General features: G+C 52.5%; 1 protein-coding gene across 1 annotated transcript in view; it reads left to right on the top strand.

Annotated features, from left to right (window-relative positions):
• LOC137542185 (tyrosinase-like) overlaps positions 1-16664 on the top strand; it is a 299951-nt gene that overhangs the window by 107139 nt on the left and 176148 nt on the right. The gene's annotated exons all lie outside the window — the stretch shown is intronic.

Raw genomic sequence — 16664 nt, 5'->3', positions numbered from 1 at the left:
ACCCTCGTTGAACTGCCAACACAGTCCTTTCTTTTTTGCGGCCAGCTGCCCAGTTGTTCCTGGGCCACTGGCCCCGCCCTGAAAGGACTGGCTGCTGCGACCCGACGGCATCGTCAACTCCATCCAAAGCATGATGTCCTTATGGTCCCACTGGACCGAAGGACGAACTGCCTTGCGCTGGCGGAATTGCTCGTCGTAGCGCAACCAAGCAATGCCGCCGTAAGCCCGATGAGCTTTAGCAATACCGTCCGAATAGCAAAATAAGGACGAGCAAAGTTCAGGATAACGCTCGCCCAGCACGCTCGCCAGTATATTAAAGGCCTGTTGCCAATTCTGGAACGTACGCGGAATCAGCCGATACCGCCTGCGTTCCTCCTCCTCTTTCTTACTCTCGTCCGGTTTCGCCCGATCGAGATTAAATTTCTCTAACTGGAGTAAAGAAAAGATCTCAACATACTCGCCCCTCCAAATGCGTTCCTTCACTTCTGGTTTTAAATGGGTACCTAATGGACCCTCAAAGCAAACATAAACTTCCCCTTTTGCAGAATCTGCTAACCTAACCTGATCCACTGCTAAGGACGGGGAGGGAGAGGCGACTGCCAGTGCTGGACCCACCCCTAAGCTGGGTGCAAGAGCCGGAACCGCGTCGGCAACTTGAGCCCCTGCGCTTGCCGGCTGCAAAGTGGGAGGAGGGGGCAACACTTGCGACAAAACAGTACCCCTACCCCCACCCATGTTACCAGACTGTAGCCCGGGAGAAGAGGCGGGCGGGGACTGCGTCAAAAAAGCCCCCAGACCCTCTTGAACTATTGATGGTGTGTGACCCGGAGGGCCCACCCATGCCGCCGACGGGCTATTTGTCGGGACGGCAGTGAGTGGCGAGGCCTGTAAGGCTTCTCGCAATCCAGACAGCAAAACAGTAACTAAAGACAAGGCAGATGCAGGGGGGAGGGTGCTGATAGCAGGGGAAACAGCGGTAACAGGCACAGCATTATTAACAGTTAAACCCCCCGCAACACCCACCCCCGCCCCGTAACTATGCTGTAACAGAGGCATCTCACCTGGCTGCACCGAGCATGAGCCCAGGTCAGCCGACGCTCCGGATCCACCAGGACGATCACCATCAGAGGCTTCACCCTCCGAGGAGGAGCTAGAGCTCTGCCTGGGGGAAACCCCGGCGACTCCTCGAGGAGGGGTTCCAGAACTTTCTTCCCCGGGCTGGGGCCTCTGCGACTTTTGGCTTGCCTTCCTGCCAGTGAAGGGGGTGATAAGGGGGGAAGCCTGCCCGGAGGGAGCAGCCGTCATGCCCGACGCAGCAGGCTGCGTGGCTTGCCCAGAAGTTGAGGCCTGTCCGGATGGGACAGCCGTGGACGGCCCGGCCTGGCCTGGGGATGCTGCGCTAGAATGCTGGGCCGGCCCCCCGGATGTGGCCGCCGTCTTGCCACGGGTGGAGACACCCGCCCCGGTCTTCTTCCTGCGCTGAGCAGGCCTGGTCCCCGCAGGGGGAACTGCCGCTGTGGAGGAACTGGAGGACGCCGGCGGTGCGTTAGGGGAACTTTTCTTGCGCGCACCGCCGGAAGAACCCCGCCTATGTTGCGGATTCCTCCCAGCCGCCTGCCCGCTGCCAGATTTGGAGCGCTTGGCCGGTGGGGCTGGAGGGTCCCCGGAGGGGCTCCCGACTTGGCGCTGGGCTCTGGGGGAGGCATCAGGGCTGAGGCGCTCGGGCGGACGCCGAGCCCTCGTGGATGCCCCTGCTGTGGCCGGAGGTGAAGGCGCATCAAGCGCGCTGAACTGGCCTGAGACCCAGTCCGCTCCCCGGGTGGCAGCCTCCTGCCGGATGCGCTGAATTAAGGCCTCCACGTCCATCGCAAGGTAAGGGATCTCCGCTGCACAACACTCAGCCAGCTCAAGCTTTTCCTGGAGGAAATCCCTGTGGGCCTTGCTCCGCCCACCCTATTTAAACTCCTTATTCCCGCCCGTCCAGCCCCTTCCTGGTCCTGATTGGCCAGCCAAACAGGACACAGCCGACCAGGATTTTTAACCCTTTCTTGGATGGAGCCTAGCTTAGCCCCATCATGTCCGCCCTCCCCAGGTCCTGCGGCCCCCAGTACGGGCTCTGCTGTACAGGATTGCCACACACACACGGTAACACCGGGATTGTCACACGTAATCAGAATGGCATAGAGCGTAATGCTGTACAGGAACGCCACACACACACACGGTAACACCGGGATTGTCACACGTAATCAGAATGGCATAGAGCGTAATGCTGTACAGGATTGCCACACACACACAGTAACACCGGGATTGTCACACGTAATCAGAATGGCATAGAGTGTAATGCTGTACAGGATTGCCACACACACACACGGTAACACCGGGATTGTCACACATAATCAGAATGGCATAGAGCGTAATGCTGTACAGGAACGCCACACACACACACGGTAACACCGGGAGTGTCACACGTAATCAGAATGGCATAGAGCGTAATGCTGTACAGGAACGCCACACACACACACGGTAACACCGGGATTGTCACACGTAATCAGAATGGCATAGAGCGTAATGCTGTACAGGATTGCCACACACACACGGTAACACCGAGATTGTCACGCGTAATCAGAATGGCATAGAGCGTAATGCTGTACAGGAACGCCACACACACACACGGTAACACCGGGATTGTCAGACGTAATCAGAATGGCATAGAGCGTAATGCTGTACAGGAACGCCACACACACACATGGTAACACCGGGATTGTCACACGTAATCAGAATGGCATAGAGTGTAATACTGTACAGGATTGCCACACACACACGGTAACACCGGGATTGTCACACGTAATCAGAATGGCATAGAGCGTAATGCTGTACAGGATTGCCACACACACATGGTAACACCGGGATTGTCACACGTAATCAGAATGGCATAGAGCGTAATGCTGTACAGGATTGCCACACACACACACGGTAACACCGGGATTGTCACACGTAATCAGAATGGCATAGAGCGTAATGCTGTACAGGATTGCCACACACACACACGGTAACACCGCGATTGTCACACGTAATCAGAATGGCATAGAGTGTAATACTGTACAGGATTGCCACACACACACACATGGTAACACCGGGATTGTCACACGTAATCAGAATGGCATAGAGTGTAATGCTGTACAGGATTGCCACACACACATGGTAACACCGGGATTTTCACACTTAATCAGAATGGCATAGAGCGTAATGCTGTACAGGATTGCCACACACACACACACGGTAACACCGGGATTGTCACATGTAATCAGAATGGCATAGAGCGTAATGCTGTACAGGATTGCCACACACACACGGTAACACCGGGATTGTCACACGTAATCAGAATGGCATAGAGTGTAATACTGTACAGGATTGCCACACACACACACGGTAACACCGGGATTGTCACACGTAATCAGAATGGCATAGAGCGTAATGCTGTACAGGATTGCCACACACACACATGGAAACACCGGGATTGTCACATGTAATCAGAATGGCATAGAGCGTAATGCTGTACAGGATTGCCACACACACACACGGTAACACCGGGATTGTCACACGTAATCAGAATGGCATAGAGTGTAATGCTGTACAGGATTGCCACACACACACATGGTAACACCGGGATTGTCACACGTAGTCAGAATGGCATAGAGCGTAATGCTGTACAGGATTGCCACACACACACACGGTAACACCGTGATAATCACACGTAATCAGAATGGCATAGAGTATAATGCTGTACAGGATTGCCACACACACACATGGTAACACTGGGATTGTCACACGTAATCAGAATGGCATAGAGCGTAATGCTGTACAGGATTGCCACACACACACATGGTAACACCGGGATTGTCACACGTAATCAGAATGGCATAGAGCGTAATGCTGTACAGGAACGCCACACACACACATGGTAACACCGGGATTGTCACACGTAATCAGAATGGCATAGAGCGTAATGCTGTACAGGAACGCCACACACACACGGTAACACCGGGATTGTCACACGTAATCAGAATGGCATAGAGCGTAATGCTGTACAGGATTGCCACACACACATGGTAACACCGGGATTTTCACACGTAATCAGAATGGCATAGAGCGTAATACTGTACAGGATTGCCACACACACACACGGTAACACCGGGATTGTCACACGTAATCAGAATGGCATAGAGCGTAATGCTGTACAGGATTGCCACACACACACATGGTAACACCGGGATTGTCACACGTAATCAGAATGGCATAGAGCGTAATGCTGTACAGGATTGCCACACACACACATGGTAACACTGGGATTGTCACACGTAGTGGTGCTCAGCAGAGCTCGAATATTCGAGTAGCTCGAATATTCGAGCTCTTTTTCAGCTATTCGAGCTCGGTATTCGAGCTCCGAATAGCTGTAGCTATTCGAATGGGCTATTCGAGTACACTCGAATAGCCCATTCACTATTCGAGCTATTCGAGCAACCCGGCGCTATTCGAGCTCGGTACCGAGCTCGAATAGCGTCATAGCCCAGATTGATGTCCTTAGAGCCAATCAGAGGGCTCCCAGGCCCTCTGACGGCAGCCAATCACAGAGGGGGACCCTGGCCAGCCCCTACCCTATAAATAGCGGCCGCCATGTTAGGTTTTTCCATGCTTGCCTGAGACTTGTACAGAGAGAGAGTTGCTCCTTTGTGCTTTGGCTTAGCAAGTGCTCTATTGTGGTCATTTACCTAGCGTTTTTGCTCACCTACACCTGCCATATACACCTATATTGTTGTTAGTTAGATAGACATTGTATTTTAGTTAGTAGCTTGTGTGTTACATTAGAGACAGGCAGCTGCTGCAAGCTTACAGGTTTAGGCCTCAGGGGGGCCTTGCCTCTGTGGGCAGCTGTCCTCTGTTTATTTCTCTCATCTATACCAGTATTTCTGCTGTCCTTTACTAATAGTATTGTAGTTATACTGTACTAGGAGTAGGACACTCACTGACTGTCACTGTTTATAGGCTACTAGCTAGCTCCTGCGTGTGTGCACTCACTCACTGTCTGTGTGTACACACACTCTATTTCCTTCTGATTACTGATAGATTATTGTTAGTTAGTTGTACTTACTTACTACTTACTCTTACTGTACCCGTAGGGACACTCACTGTCACTGTTCATATAGGCTACTAGCTCCTGCGTGTGCGCACTGCACTCACTGTCTGAGTGTACACACACAACACACACTCTATTTCCTTCTGATCGCTGATTGATTATCGTAATTAGTTAGTTGTACTTACTGTTACTACTTACTCTTACTGTACTAGGAGTCTAGGACACTCAGTCACTGTCCATAGGCTACTAGCTCCTGCGTGCGTGCACTCACTGTCTGAGTGTACACACACCCACACTCCATTTCCTTCTGATCGCTGATTGATTATCGTAATTAGTTAGTTGTACTTACTGTTACTACTTACTCTTACTGTACTAGGAGTCTAGGACACTCAGTCACTGTGTTCATAGGCTACTAGCTCCTGCGTGCGTGCACTCACTGTCTGAGTGTACACACACAACACACACTCTATTTCCTTCTGATCGCTGATTGATTATCGTAATTAGTTAGTTCTACTTACTGTTACTACTTACTCTTACTGTACTAGGAGTCTAGGACACTCAGTCACTGTCCATAGGCTACTAGCTCCTGCGTGCGTGCACTCACTGTCTGAGTGTACACACACCCACACTCCATTTCCTTCTGATCGCTGATTGATTATCGTAATTAGTTAGTTGTACTTACTGTTACTACTTACTCTTACTGTACTAGGAGTCTAGGACACTCAGTCACTGTCCATAGGCTACTAGCTCCTGCGTGCGTGCACTCACTGTCTGAGTGTACACACACCCACACTCCATTTCCTTCTGATCGCTGATTGATTATCGTAATTAGTTAGTTGTACTTACTGTTACTACTTACTCTTACTGTACTAGGAGTCTAGGACACTCAGTCACTGTGTTCATAGGCTACTAGCTCCTGCGTGCGTGCACTCACTGTCTGAGTGTACACACACCCACACTCCATTTCCTTCTGATCGCTGATTGATTATTGTAATTAGTTAGTTCTACTTACTGTTACTACTTACTCTTACTGTACTAGGAGTCTAGGACACTCAGTCACTGTGTTCATAGGCTACTAGCTCCTGCGTGCGTGCACTCACTGTCTGAGTGTACACACACCCACACTCCATTTCCTTCTGATCGCTGATTGATTATTGTAATTAGTTAGTTCTACTTACTGTTACTACTTACTCTTACTGTACTAGGAGTCTAGGACACTCAGTCACTGTGTTCATAGGCTACTAGCTCCTGCGTGCGTGCACTCACTGTCTGAGTGTACACACACCCACACTCCATTTCCTTCTGATCGCTGATTGATTATTGTAATTAGTTAGTTCTACTTACTGTTACTACTTACTCTTACTGTACTAGGAGTCTAGGACACTCAGTCACTGTGTTCATAGGCTACTAGCTCCTGCGTGCGTGCACTCACTGTCTGAGTGTACACACACCCACACTCCATTTCCTTCTGATCGCTGATTGATTATTGTAATTAGTTAGTTCTACTTACTGTTACTACTTACTCTTACTGTACTAGGAGTCTAGGACACTCAGTCACTGTGTTCATAGGCTACTAGCTCCTGCGTGCGTGCACTCACTGTCTGAGTGTACACACACCCACACTCCATTTCCTTCTGATCGCTGATTGATTATTGTAATTAGTTAGTTCTACTTACTGTTACTACTTACTCTTACTGTACTAGGAGTCTAGGACACTCAGTCACTGTGTTCATAAGCTACTAGCTCCTGCGTGCGTGCACTCACTGTCTGAGTGTACACACACCCACACTCCATTTCCTTCTGATCGCTGATTGATTATTGTAATTAGTTAGTTCTACTTACTGTTACTACTTACTCTTACTGTACTAGGAGTCTAGGACACTCAGTCACTGTGTTCATAGGCTACTAGCTCCTGCGTGCGTGCACTCACTGTCTGAGTGTACACACACCCACACTCCATTTCCTTCTGATCGCTGATTGATTATTGTAATTAGTTAGTTCTACTTACTGTTACTACTTACTCTTACTGTACTAGGAGTCTAGGACACTCAGTCACTGTGTTCATAGGCTACTAGCTCCTGCGTGCGTGCACTCACTGTCTGAGTGTACACACACCCACACTCCATTTCCTTCTGATCGCTGATTGATTATTGTAATTAGTTAGTTCTACTTACTGTTACTACTTACTCTTACTGTACTAGGAGTCTAGGACACTCAGTCACTGTGTTCATAGGCTACTAGCTCCTGCGTGCGTGCACTCACTGTCTGAGTGTACACACACCCACACTCCATTTCCTTCTGATCGCTGATTGATTATTGTAATTAGTTAGTTCTACTTACTGTTACTACTTACTCTTACTGTACTAGGAGTCTAGGACACTCAGTCACTGTGTTCATAGGCTACTAGCTCCTGCGTGCGTGCACTCACTGTCTGAGTGTACACACACCCACACTCCATTTCCTTCTGATCGCTGATTGATTATTGTAATTAGTTAGTTCTACTTACTGTTACTACTTACTCTTACTGTACTAGGAGTCTAGGACACTCAGTCACTGTGTTCATAGGCTACTAGCTCCTGCGTGCGTGCACTCACTGTCTGAGTGTACACACACCCACACTCCATTTCCTTCTGATCGCTGATTGATTATTGTAATTAGTTAGTTCTACTTACTGTTACTACTTACTCTTACTGTACTAGGAGTCTAGGACACTCAGTCACTGTGTTCATAGGCTACTAGCTCCTGCGTGCGGTCACTCACTGTCTGAGTGTACACACACCACCCACACTCCATTACCTTCTGATCGCTGATTGATTATTAGTTAGTTCTACTTACTGTTACTACTTACTCTTACTGTACTAGGAGTCTAGGACACTCAGTCACTGTGTTCATAGGCTACTAGCTCCTGCGTGCGTGCACTCACTGTCTGAGTGTACACACACAACACACACTCTATTTCCTTCTGATCGCTGATTGATTATCGTAATTAGTTAGTTGTACTTACTGTTACTACTTACTCTTACTGTACTAGGAGTCTAGGACACTCAGTCACTGTCCATAGGCTACTAGCTCCTGCGTGCGTGCACTCACTGTCTGAGTGTACACACACCACCCACACTCTATTTCCTTCTGATCGCTGATTGATTATTGTAATTAGTTAGTTCTACTTACTGTTACTACTTACTCTTACTGTACTAGGAGTCTAGGACACTCAGTCACTGTCCATAGGCTACTAGCTCCTGCGTGCGTGCACTCACTGTCTGAGTGTACACACACTAAATTTACTTGTGATTACTACTGATTATTGTAACTGCTAGTTGTACTTCCTGACTGTTACTACTTACTTACTGTACTAGGGGACACTCACTCAGTCACCTCACCAACCAACCCACTCCATTAAAGTACCCCACTTTTCACCCGCCCTTTTACAAAACTTTTGTCTATACGCCCAAAACATTTAAGATATCTGGAAGTGGCAGCCAGCGCGGTTTGGGCAAGGGGAAGGGCAGCAAGGGAATCAGGAGGAGAGGGAGCAGCATTGTGGCAAGCCGCGGCCGCGGGCGCGCCACCATGCACAGTTCCACAGCAGCAGCAGCAGCGTCAGTGGCTAACATTCCTCCCATAGCCACTGGCCGTGGACGCCTTGGGCGCCGCCCAGCAGGAGCATCTGCAACTCACGCTGCAGAGACACAGCAGCAGCAGCGTGTAGCACCTGCTCCCATTTTCCTCCAGCCGGGTCGGAAACGTCCCATTGAGGAAAAGGATGCAGACACTGTGGTGCAACTCATGACGGAGGATGAGCAGCCCGCCATCAACTCTGCATCCGAGGCCTCCACCCTCACCACCACCACCACCACCACCACCACCCCTGTTCGCAGCAGCCGCCCAGCAGGGCCTGGGGAGGAGGCCAGTTCACCGTCAGTTGGCGACCTGTCATTCAGCAGTCTTTTGACCCCAGGCATCATGAGTCAATTGTCTGCTGTTGTTGGCGATTTTGAGGAGGAGATGCTGATGGGCACTTTGGGGGATGAGGGATTGGACAGCAAGACTGTGGCGACAGTCAAGCAGCCCATCCATGCATCAGGAGAGGAGTTTGGGGGGTCCTCATCCCAGCAGGACATGTTTCAGGAGGGGGAGGATGATGATGACCCGGTGACAGACAGAGACTGGGTGCCACCACCTCCAGGGGATGTCGTCCTCAGCAGCTCTGAGGAGGAGGAGGAGGATGCTCTTGTGGGCCTTGCAAGGAGGCGCATCATTGCAAGCATTGGCAGCAGCAGTAGGCAGGTCCCACAGCCTGCTGGTGTCTCAGGCTCAGCAGCAGCAGCAGCATCTGCCAGTACCACCACCAGCCGCACCCAAGCTCCCCAAGCCCCCCCCCCAACCACCACAGGGAGACAGGCAGCAGCGCTTCCATGCCGTAGGGGGATGTTTAAGTCACCAATCTGGCGATATTTCACCATGCCCACTGTGTACAGCAAGTACGCCACTTGCAACCACTGTCAGCGGAAGTTGAGCAGAGGTGCAGACCCCTTAAAGTTCTGCACCAGCTCGCTCATCAACCACCTTGCGGCTAAACATTTCCACCAGCATGAGGAGTTCCAGAAGCTGAAGGCATCTGGTGCTGGCAGTGGCACCACACCCATCACTGCACAGCCTTCAGCAGCAGCAGCAGCAACAGCAGCCACCCGCCCTCCTGCTCCTCCAGCAGCACCAGCAGGAGTGCGGAAACGCACTGCTCCTCCCCCCTCTGCAACTCCTGCCGCCGACACTGAGGCCTGTTCTGGCAGCCAGTCCTCAGTGGCCTCCTCTGCTGTGTCTGCTGATTCCCGTGTCAGCAAAAGGCCACGCCAGAGCCTTTTGAGCGAGTCCTTCCAGGGGGTGGTTAGGGCTCTGCCTCCCAGCAGCCGTCGCGTGCGGCAGCTGAACGGCTTGCTGGCACGGGCCATGTGCTCCCAACTCCTGCCGTACACGCTCGTGCAGGAGGGGAGCGACATTCGTGCGCTGCTTGCTTGCGCAGCCCCAGACTGGCAGCTCCCCAGCAGACACTTCTTTGCCCGCAAGGCCATTCCTGCACTGCACCGCTTTGTGATGGCCAATGTGGAGCGAGGGCTGGAGCACGCGGTTGGTGAAAGGGTCCACGTCACCATGGACTCCTGGAGCAGCCGCTTCGGGACAGGCCGCTACCTGTCCTTCACTGTCCACTGGGTCAGCTTGGTGGAAGGGGGTGAGGATGGGAGAGCAGCAGCGGGCACAGCAGCAGCAGCAACACAGTGGGTGGTGCCACCCCGCAGGGTCAGGGGAACTGCAGCAGGTTCCTCCGATCCTCTGCCATCCTCCGGCACACCTGGCCAAACCCCCCGCCTCAGCAGCAGCGTGAAGGCCCGCCACTGCCAAGCGCTGCTGCACTTGGTCAGCCTTGGGAAGACCAAGCTGACGGCAACCCATGTGTTGGCCAAACTCCAGGAGCAGGAGAGGATTTGGCTGACCCCCAGAGGCCTCAGAGTCGGAGAGGTGGTGGCCGACAATGGGGCCAATCTGGTTGCCGCAATAGACAGGGGAAACCTGACCCACATCCCCTGTCTTGCCCACGTGCTGAACCTGGTGGTGCAGAAGTTCCTGCGCACCTACCAGGGGATGGGCGAACTGCTGGAAACGGCAAGGAATGTTGTGCGTCACTTCCGGCGCTCGGCTGCAGCCTGTGCGAGCCTGGAAGACGTGCAAAAGGAGCTGGATCTGCCACGCCATCGGCTGATCCTTGACGTTCCGACTCGCTGGAACTCCACCCTGGCGATGTTGGAGCGTCTGGTTGAACAGAGGCACGCTGTCAAACAGTACCTTGCCCTGGCCACTGTTTCCGCAGCTCAGAGAAGGGACAAGACCAGCAACATCCCGTCCATCGTCCCCGATGATGACTGGAGGCACATGCAGCAGGTGTGCTTTGTGCTGGCTCCCTTCCTGCAGGCCACAAACATGGTGAGCAGGGACCATGCTATGGTCTGCGAGTGGGTGCCCCTGGTTTCTCTGCTGAACAGGGCCCTCGATGCTTTGCTGGAACAGGGAGCGGCAGCCTTGGACCAGCAGGAGCGGCAACCAGCTGCGCAGTCCACCTCTGAGGGGGAGGAGGAGGAGGACTTGGTGGAGGTCCCTGACCTGGCTGCTGATGAGGGGGATCAGCACAGCGCAGCTGAGTTGGTGCGGGGGTGGAGAGAGGATGAGGCGGCAGAGGAGGAGGATGAGGACAGCACTGACGTCGATGTGCCAGCAGACGTGGCCCGCCTCTTCCCAATGGCAGCGCACATGCTGACGTGCCTGCGCAGGGACCCCAGGGTGATCCAGATGAAGCAGAGGGAGGACATCTGGATCAGCATGATGTTGGACCCACGCCTCAAGGGGAAGTTGAGCCAGTTCCTGCCGCCTGCAGGAGGAGACCCAGCGCAACAAATAAGGAGCTTGCAGCAGGCCCTTGTTGAGCGCTTGGAGGAAGCCTTCCCCCAGCCTTCCACCCCCACTGTCCAGCAGCCAGCACAGAGGCAGCAGCAGGTGCCTGCATCCAGCAGCAGCAAGCGCCCCACAGACCTGCTGTCTCTCAGCCACGAGCTCTACAGGACTGTAGAGGCTCCGGCAGCAGTGACTAGAGAGGAGATGCATGCAGCAGCATCCTCCTCCGGTCACAGCCAGCGCCTGACCCGCATGGTGGCTGACTACATGGGGTCGTACAGCGGGCTTGACAGCGATGCCCCTGTTGATCCCATGGAGTATTGGGTCAAGCGCATGGAGATCTGGAGCGAGCTGGCGCAGTACGCCCTGGAAGTGCTGTCCTGCCCCCCTTCCAGCGTGCTGTCCGAGCGCTGCTTCAGTGCAGCTGGTGGCGTGGTCACCGAGAAACGCTCACGTCTGTCTCACAAGTCTGTGGACAGACTGACGTTTCTCAAGATGAACCAGGCGTGGGTGGAAGGCGAGTTCCTGGCCCCTGTTGTCGGCGAGAGGGGGACATGAACTGGCTGCCGGAACCATCGTTAATGTGCCTTACCACCCTTTACCACCTCCTGGCTCCTGCTCACTAAGCCAGCCTGGTTCACTTTGACTATTACGTCGCCTGCAGCCACACATTTTACACCTACAGTGGGCTGCTGTGTACTGCCCTTCTGCTGTCTGTCTGTGTTTCCCACTGCCAGGGTACACAGAATTACCTTCTTCTGCTGCCACTCTGCCACCAGCTATTACGTCAAACAATAGCTATATTGGTTGCAAAACCAAAAACCAAAAAACCATAAAAAAAAAAAAAGGTTTAATTTTTCTGAGGTGCCCGGGTTGAAAACTGTGTTGTCCCAGTTGTGTATTGGACACAATGTGGGCTGCACGACCGCTGTCTGGGACCTCCTGTTGTGTTTATTTACAGCCCTGGTATCACCGCTAGGTACCAGGGCTATTATGTCACGCTGCCTACCTGCTGCCACACTCACACTACTCCTCCATAGTGTTGGGCGAACATCTAGATGTTCGGGTTCGGGCCGAACAGGCCGAACATGTCCGCGATGTTCGGGTGTTCGACCCGAACTCCGAACATAATGGAAGTCAATGGGGACCCGAACTTTTGTGCTTTGTAAAGCCTCCTTACATGCTACATACCCCAAATTTACAGGGTATGTGCACCTTGGGAGTGGGTACAAGAGGAAAAAAAAAAATTAGCAAAAAGAGCTTATAGTTTTTGAGAAAATCGATTTTAAAGTTTCAAAGGGAAAACTGTCTTTTAAATGCGGGAAATGTCTGTTTTCTTTGCACAGGTAACATGCTTTTTGTCGGCATGCAGTCATAAATGTAATACATATAAGAGGTTCCAGGAAAAGGGACCGGTAATGCTAACCCAGCAGCAGCACACGTGATGGAACAGGAGGAGGGTGGCGCAGGAGGAGAAGGCCACGCTTTGAGACACAACAACCCAGGCCTTGCATGAGGACAAGAAGCGTGCGGATAGCATGCTTTGTACCACCATGCAGTCATAAATGTAATAAAGATAAGTGGTTCAATAAACAGGGACCACGCGGCAACGCTAACCCAGCAGCAGCACACGTGATGGAACAGGAGGAGGCGCAGGAGGAGAAGGCCACGCTTTGTGAGACACAACAACCCAGGCCTTGCATGAGGACAAAAAGCGTGCGGAGAGCATGCTTTGTACCGCCATGTAGTCATAAATGTAATAAAGATAAGAGGTTCAATAAACAGGGACCACGCGGCAACGCTAACCCAGCAGCAGCAGCAGCAGCACACGTGATGGAACAGGAGGAGGCGCAGGAGGAGAAGGCCACGCTTTGTGAGACACAACAACCCAGGCCTTGCATGAGGACAAAAAGCGTGCGGATAGCATGCTTTGTACCGCCATGTAGTCATAAATGTAATAAAGATAAGAGGTTCCATAAACAGGGACCGGCAACGGTAACCCAGCAGCAGCAGCAGCAGCAGCAGCACACGTGATGGAACAGGAGGAGGCGCAGGAGGAGAAGGCCACGCTTTGTGAGACACAACAACCCAGGCCTTGCATGAGGACAAAAAGCATGCGGATAGCATGCTTTGTACCGCCATGTAGTCATAAATGTAATAAAGATAAGAGGTTCAATAAACAGGGACCACGCGGCAACGCTAACCCAGCAGCAGCAGCAGCAGCAGCACACGTGATGGAACAGGAGGAGGCGCAGGAGGAGAAGGCCACGCTTTGTGAGACACAACAACCCAGGCCTTGCATGAGGACAAAAAGCGTGCGGATAGCATGCTTTGTACCGCCATGTAGTCATAAATGTAATAAAGATAAGAGGTTCCATAAACAGGGACCACGCGGCAACGGTAACCCAGCAGCAGCAGCAGCAGCAGCAGCACACGTGATGGAACAGGAGGAGGCGCAGGAGGAGAAGGCCACGCTTTGTGAGACACAACAACCCAGGCCTTGCATGAGGACAAAAAGCGTGCGGATATAGCAGCAATGCTTTTTGCCGCCATGCAGTCATAAATGTAATACAGATGAGAGGTTCAATAAACAGGGACCGGAAACGCTAAACCATCCCAGATGTTCATCGGTCATGTTACTTGGTTGGGGTCCAGGAGTGTTGCGTAGTCGTTTCCAATCCAGGATTGATTCATTTTAATTTGAGTCAGACGGTCTGCATTTTCTGTGGAGAGGCGGATACGCCGATCTGTGATGATGCCTCCGGCAGCACTGAAACAGCGTTCCGACATAACGCTGGCTGCCGGGCAAGCCAGCACCTCTATTGCGTACATTGCCAGTTCGTGCCAGGTGTCTAGCTTCATGCCCGGTTTCAGGTCCAGCGGTGCCAGCCACAAATCCGTCTGTTCCTTTATTCCCCTCCAAATTTCCTCCCCTGTGTGCTGCTTATCCCCAAGGCAGATCAGCTTCAGCAACGCTTGCTGACGCATGCCAACAGCTGTGCTGCACTGCTTCCACGATCCTACTGCTGCTGGTGCTGGGTTAGCATTTCCGGATGAGGTACAGCTTTGAGATGCGTTGGAGGAGAAGGAGTCAGAGAGGTAGGTGCTGCTGTTGTTATCCAGCTGTTTGCGGCGTGGGCAACACCCGCGCCGTAGCAGGTGAGGAATCGCTGCCAGGCTCCACAAGGTTCACCCAGTGCGCGGTAAGGGAGATGTATCGACCCTGGCCGAACGCACTCGTCCAGGTGTCAGTGGTGAGGTGAACCTTGCAGGCAACGGCATTCTTCAAGCTTCGGGTTATTTAGCTGACCACGTGCTCATGCAACTCAGGCACTGCAGAGCGCGCAAAGTGGTAGCGGCTGGGAACAACGTAACGTGGGATGGCCACTGACATCATGCCCTTGAAGCTGTTTGTCTCCACCACTCGATATGGCAGCATTTCGCAGGCCAGAAGCTTGGCTATGCTGGCTGGCTGTTACTGCCACGGCCCGGGGGTCATTTGCTGGCAATTTCCTCTTGTGCTCAAACATCTCAGAGACAGACAACTCAACCGTAGCGCTGCACACCGAAGGGCTGTTGGTTGTTGTGTTTGATGAACACTGGGAGACCTCAAGAGCACTAGTCCGGAAAGTGACAGTGTCAGCATCGTCTGATGTTTGTGAATGTTGTGAACCACGCAATGGCTGGGCTACTGCTGCTGCTGAGGCGGGTCTGGTGGTGAGTCTGGTGAACCCAAGGGAGGCAGTGTTGCTGGTGGTACCCTGTCCTGCCGCGTTTGCCCACAGAGTGGGATGTTTGGATAGAATGTGGCGGCTCATGCTGGTGGTGGAGAGGTTGTTAATACTTTTCCCCCTGCTCAGGCGGGTCTTGCACACCTTGCAAATCGCCATGGTAACATCCTCAGTGCAGTCTTCAAAGAAAGCCCAGACTTTAACTGGCTGAGGACTCGGACCTCGTGCGTGATGTGCTGGTGCTGCTTAACCCACTGCTGGACGCTTGAGAGGTCATCCAAGTAATTATCTGGTCCTGTTCTTTTGGATCTGTGAGGGTTGTTGTCCTGGACAACATGGGCAGTATTGAGTGGGTTTTCTTGGGTGCTCCCCTGTGGCCTGTACGTGAACCGTCAGGGGAAACACCTCTTCCCTTGCCCCTCCCTCTTTCACCGGATTTCTTCCTCATTTCACTTATCCTTAAAGTACACGCTGACTGGCAGCAGTACAGTGGCAGTACAGAAATGCTATACAGTGGTGGGTGAGCGGTGTACCACTATTGTCAGCAGTGACACAGAGCACAATGCTATACAGTGGCGGGTGAGCGGTGTACTACTGTTCCCAGCAGACACAGAGTGGAAGTAAACACAATGCTATATAGTGTGGCTGAGCCGTGTACACAGAGTGGCATTAAACACAATGCTATATAGTCTGCTATATAGTCACCCCGAACAGGGTGATGTTCTGCAGAACCCGAACAGTGGCAAACACTGTTCGCCCAACACTACTGGGAGGGAACGCAGATTTTAGTACCTAAACACACGATACAACATGTTTTCCGGGGTCGGACTCTGAGGCACATACAGATGGTCCCGATCATCATCCTCATCATACAACTCTTCTCCTGAGTCTGACCCACCCACCACCTCTGCCACCCCAACATCCCCAGACACAGACCCCTCATCGTCCTCAACATTAACTTGGGATGCTGGCCTGAGCCAGACCTCCTCCTCCACATCAGGCCCCATCATCTCCTCAATGGCAGCCCTCATTAATCGCTCTGGCGACGGACTGATGGACACAACGTTCTCCTCCGGGGAGGGCTGCTGCTGACCACTGGCTGCTGGGGTGGATGTTATAGCTTGCGTGGGGCGTTGGCTGTTGCTGTTGTTGGGAGTGCTGCTCACAGCGGAGGTCTCTGGGGAACTCATGTTGAGCTCATATAGTGGTTGACGGTGAGTGGAGTATTACTGATCCCAGCAATATACACACTGACTGGCAGAGTACGCAATGCTATATAGTGTGGCTGAGCGGTGTACACAGAGTGGCAGTAAACACAATGCTATATAGTCTGGCTGAGCGAGCGGTGTACTACTGTT

Source organism: Hyperolius riggenbachi, chromosome 2 (genome assembly GCF_040937935.1).
Source record: "Hyperolius riggenbachi isolate aHypRig1 chromosome 2, aHypRig1.pri, whole genome shotgun sequence".
Lineage (NCBI taxonomy): Eukaryota > Metazoa > Chordata > Amphibia > Anura > Hyperoliidae > Hyperolius > Hyperolius riggenbachi.
The sequence above is the reverse complement of the archived record's forward strand: the minus strand, read 5'-3'. Positions and strand labels throughout refer to the sequence as shown.